General features: G+C 33.3%; 1 long non-coding RNA gene across 1 annotated transcript; it reads left to right on the top strand.

The window, feature by feature from the left end:
• The first annotated feature begins 101 nt into the window (after window positions 1-101).
• On the top strand, window positions 102-2,490 carry LOC111399131. Its single transcript, XR_002703581.1, has 4 exons — window positions 102-736; window positions 1,632-1,767; window positions 1,940-2,007; window positions 2,257-2,490. It is a non-coding gene; the product is annotated as an uncharacterized LOC111399131 (long non-coding RNA).
• Window positions 2,491-5,718: the final 3,228 nt, after the last annotated feature.

Raw genomic sequence — 5,718 nt, 5'->3', positions numbered from 1 at the left:
AGCCCAATACACAAGTCCATAAAATTAAAATAACCTAAATTCCAACTAAAATAATTAAAATTGCTAAAATTAATTAAAATTGGATGTCCTCATCAATAACACCGAGAAAATCTCTCTCAAAATAGTTTGTTGCATTTACTTCAGAGATTCAAGAGTTACAATTTCCATGCCCTTGTCGCATTCACTTGAGAGTTCAAAAGCATTTCCATATAGTCATTTGGCTTGAACTCTTAATAGCTACGGCTATTATTGCTTTTACATCACTTGTTCAAATATGTGGATGCTGCTCGAATAATTAAGCTGACAGATACATAATTGATTTTTGCCCTTCAAACAGATAATTGATAAGTCATGTCAGAGTTTTGGTGGTGATGTACTGCAAGCTCTATTCCATTCAGCAGATGGAATTGCAAATTCTTCACCAGAAAACATGTAAATCTGGCTGTGGAGATTTATTTCTGATGAAATGTTAGCAGTGGCTTCTTCAAATATCCTTATCATGTTGTATTGGTCTCTATCTGTATAATTGGTTACCCTTGAGTCACTGTAGTTCCTTAACTAATCGTACTTATCGATTCATATATGTTATTAGCTCAGGCTATTACTTTGTCAACATGTATTGTTGCTCATAACAACGCATTGTTCTGTATGCTTGTGTCAAGTAATTTCGCTGAGATAAAAAGCAATGTGTTTAAACGCTACAGCAAGGATAATGTCCACAGTTTGGTATATTTTGGTAAGTTATTTTCTTGCTTAAATATTCTTTTTAGTCCATTCCATGCTTTGCTATCATTTGAAATGCCTTACAATTAAATTCTGATATTAAACAAGAATTAATATAATCCCTTGTGGCTGAAAAAAGTTGATTTTATCATATCATTTGGGTGAATAAGTGGTGAATTAAAATGACATCGTGAACAGAACTAAAATGACACAACTCCTATTTTATTGGGAATAATTCTTTGTTTGTTATCTTTGATTTATATTTTTTAAAAGTATAAAGCAGCTCACAGTGTTTAAACTCAGACTACATCCTATTATATTCTTAAAAGTCTTTAGTTCGTGAATTTTATTGACAATTACATGAGTTCATAAAAGTGTCAGATACGTCTGTTTCTTTCCCGCATGCTCAACATCGACGCCTTACTCTAAAGCATCTGGTTTAGAGCAATTCTTATGGTAAACTGATTTTTATGTTTTCGCTTATGCTCACTTGTTTTCTCTATTTTTGTATAATTCTCACGAATATTCACATTTCCAAAATTGAAAGGATTTAGGTGTCATTTAATTTTCATTTTGGTTGCATATTTGCTCGTGTATTTCTTTGTTCACCTTTTATTGCAGTTTCCATTAGTTTCTTTTTTCAACAATTTATCGCCTTTCATATAACATTCAATTCTTTACTCAATTTGACATGACCAGATTCAGTTGAGAGGTTCCATATTTCGGCATTTGTCTTGTTTGTTTTAGCTCAAAATATCCTCGAAGCTGAGGGCCCTTGGTTTGAAAGTTCTCTCTTTGTCAGTAATTAGATTGATGAAGTACCAAAAAAAAAAAAAAAAAAAAAAACGAAAAATGAAGACTTTAAATTAGTTTTATATTTGTGGCCTCATAATATACCTTTTTTCCAGTTATATCTTTCGGAGTGCACTTGTTGTTTATGTATGTGAGGTGATGATGGATATAATAAAGCACTCGTTCATTGCTAAGTTCAATAACATAAAGCCCATTGCATTATCCGAATTTCTGGAAGATCTTTGCAAACAGGTAAGTCAACAATATAGAGAGCTTCTCTCACTAGTATAATACATTGATTGATCCTGTGGCACATTCTTAGTTCTTGTTTACTTGGACAATTCCCTGTGAAATGTCAATAGTTCACCCATGATCTTGGATAATAGCTATTATAGCATTTTCTCTAATTTATATCATTTGCCAGACACTAAATATGCAAATGGAGAATGGGAAGAAAAATCTCACTTTTGTTCCATTGGCACCAGCTGTGTGGTAAGATTAACTTCTTGCAAATACTGCTAGTTTCTTCTGAAGCTTCCAAACATGGCATTACTTACTTCATGTGAAGGTATCGTTAGTGCTTTCAATATGTATAAGCATTCAACGAAGAGTTGTAATACGCTTTGTTTGGGGATATTTTAAAATCCTATTAATAGCTTAAGATGGTTAAATTTCTTTTTTTCACTTACAATGGATGCCCATTTCCCAAGTGATTCGAGTTAAAACTGCTGCTGTATGCAGGTAATTCGAGTTCTTCGTCCAGTTTATGCTGCTCATCTTCCATATAGTCCCCCCTGCATGGAGAATATTTTGGAATTTTCTGTTATTCGTCATGACCTTATTGATGATTTCAAGTCTTAAGGTGATGATTAGCATGGTCCTTAAAAAACATGCCTTGTGGTTTGTTAATAGATGCCAGAAAAGAATGTTGAAAATTTGTTCAAAATGAATGGAATGATAATATACTTATTATTGAGCTCAATTGTAGATTTGGTAGAATCAAAAGAAATTGAAAAAAGCAAAATTTGAATTTTTACCTATGCGTACGCACAGGTTTAATTTTGTGCGTACGCGAGATGTGTTTTGACAAAATCAGAATTAAATTTTGCTTCTACTATGCGTACGCACAGTTTATACTATGCGTACGCATAATGTTAAAAAATAGCTGTTGGTTGATTTTTCAATTTGAAACTTGGGAGCCGTTTTGGATTAAAAATTGCACTTTTCATCTTATTTTGGCACCATTTCGTGATGTATTGATTGAGACCTATAAATAGGTGATGAATGATCAATACAAAAATTATTAGAATCATTGAAAACATCTTGAGATCCATATATCATTCCATATTGAATCAAACTATTGATTTACATTCATATTCAAGATCTTCCTTTATGTTCTTAAAGCTTTGGAGGATTGCACTTGTGCTTTGGTGTTAAATCCTTTACAAGGTTTGATATAATCCTACAAATCGTTTGCCAAAATCCTTAAGCATCTCATTCAATCTCGAAAGGGGGCAAATATAGTTTGAGGACAACGATCCCGTGTTCAAGCCTCAAATTCGTTCTTGACGTATTTTGTGATTTCTATTCATTTTGTTTCTGTAATTTTGTTGTTGTTTCTTCTCCAAACCCTTATTTTCCAACAATCTTAAACTATATCCTGCGATGGAGAATGATACAAGTATGGCAACCATCAAACTCATGAATCAAGATCTGGTTAGATTGAATCGTTTTGACAGGATTAACTTCACGCGGTGGCAAGACAAGTGGAAATTCCTCCTAACGGCGTTGAAGATTTTTTATATTCTTGATCCAAATTTAGCGCCTTTGCCAGAACCAACGAATGGAGAATCTGGAACAATTAAGACCGAGAGACAAAAACGCCAAGAAGATGAATTGATTTGTCGTGGCCACATCTTGAATGCATTGTCGGATCGTTTGTATGATCTATACACCAATACAACTTCGGCGAAAGAAATCTGGGAAACATTGGAAAGTAAGTACAAAGCAAAAGAAGAAGGTACGAAGAAATTTTTTGTTTCTCAGTATTGTGATTTTAAATTCTTAGAAAATATCCTTGTTCTTCTCCAAGTGCATGAGTTGCAAGTGATTGTCAACAAATTAAAGGCGATGCAAATTGATATACCGGAGACCTTTCGAGTGGGGGCTATAATTGCAAAACTTCCCGGAACTTGGAAATGATATCGAAAGAAAATCATGCATAGTTTCGAAGATTATTCTTTGGAACAATTGCAAAAGCATTTTCGAATCGAAGAGGAATCGAGAATACGTGATAAAACTGAAAATTCTCATAAGGGCTCTTCTAAAACAAATGCTGTGGAAAAAATAGAACCACTGGCAAAATCCAACAAAATGAAGCCTTCTAGGAACTTTAACAAGTCCAAGAAGAAGACAAAATGAGGTTGCTTTGTGTGTGAAAAATCTGGTCACTATGCCAAAGAATGTAGGCACCAAAAACAAAACAACTTCGAGGCCAAAGTGAATTTTACCCAAGATGACAAAATTGTGGCCACGATAAGTGAAGTAAACGCAATCAAAGGAAATGTTCACAGGTGGTGGTATGATACTTGTGCTACGGTATATGTATCATATGATAATTCTTTGTTCAAAACTTATCAAGAAGTGGATGGAGAACAAGAGATTCAAATAGGTAACGAGATGCGGTCTAAGGTGTTTGGAAAAGGAAGTGTAGACATTATCTTCACTTCCGGGAAAATCGTTACTCTAACTAATGTATTACATGTTCCGGATTTGAATAGGAACGTAGTTAGTGGCAATCTCTTGAGAAAATCGGGCATCAAATGTGTTTATGAGTCCGACAAACTTGTACTATCCCTTAATGGGAAATTTGTTGGAAAAAGGCTATTCGTATGAAGGAATGGTCAAATTATATACCGTTGAAAATGAAATGAATAAAAGTAATTTTGCTTATATTGTGAATTAATTTTCATTATGACATGCTAGATTAGGTCATGTTGGTAGAAATACAATGAAACGCATGAAAAAATATGACTCGATCTCAGAAAATGACGAACATAAATGCAAAATATGTGTAGAATCTAAAATGATTAAAAAATCATATCAAAGTGTTAAGAGAACCTCTAGTATTTTAGAATTAATTCATACTGATATATGTGAACTTAATGGTATGTTAACTAGAGGTGGAAATAAATATTTCATAACTTTTATAGATGACTTTTCTAGATATACATATGTTTATTTGATAAAATATAAAAGTAAAGCCTTTGACATGTTTAAGACATACAAGAATGAGGTTGAAAATTATCTAGGAAAGAAAATTAAAATTTTAAGGAGTGATAGAGGTGGTGAATAATTTTTCAATGATTTTAATTTGTTTTGTGAACAACATGGAATTATTCATCAATGTTCTGCACCTAAGACACCCGAACAAGACGGCTTGGCTGAAAGAAAAAATAGAACATTTGTAGAAATGATAAATGTCATGTTTATTCATGTTAAGTTGCCATTTAACTTGTGGGGTGAAGCTTTATTAAGTGCATGTAGAATACTTAATAGGATTCCTTCAAAATATACTAAGGTTTCTCCTTATGAATTGTGGAAAGGAAGAAAATCGAACATTTGATACTTCAAAGTGTGGGAATGTCTTGCCTATTGCAAGAACACGAATCCTAATAGGACCAAATTAAGTCCAAGAGGCATTAAATGTGCCTTTGTTGGATATGTAAACAATAGCAAATCTTATAGATTACTAAATTTGGAATCCAATGTCATTATCGAATCCAACGATGTGGAGTTCTTTGAGGATTCGTTATCTTCGGATAATGAATTGAGGGAAAATCTTGAAAATATCCCTAACTCAAGTGGAACACATGATGAAATATATTCTAAAGATGTTGATGAGTCTAGTGAACCACGAAGAAATAAGAGAACTCGAGTTGAGAAGTCTTTGGGATCGAATGAAATCGATTCTCATCTTATCTCCTTTTACTTAGTAGAGAGAAATGAGTTGAATGTTGTGAGAATAATTCCTTTTGTTCTACAAGTAGAAATTGACTCTAAGATTTATAAAGAACCTATGGCTTCTCGTGATAGCACCTTTTGGAAAGAAGCAATTAAGGATGAAATGGATTCAATAATGTCCAATAATACTTGGGAACTTGTTGATTTACCACCGGGATCCAAGCCTATTGGATGCAAATG

The sequence above is a fragment of the Olea europaea genome, chromosome 8 (genome assembly GCF_002742605.1).
Source record: "Olea europaea var. sylvestris chromosome 8, O_europaea_v1, whole genome shotgun sequence".
Lineage (NCBI taxonomy): Eukaryota > Viridiplantae > Streptophyta > Magnoliopsida > Lamiales > Oleaceae > Olea > Olea europaea.
The sequence above is the reverse complement of the archived record's forward strand: the minus strand, read 5'-3'. Positions and strand labels throughout refer to the sequence as shown.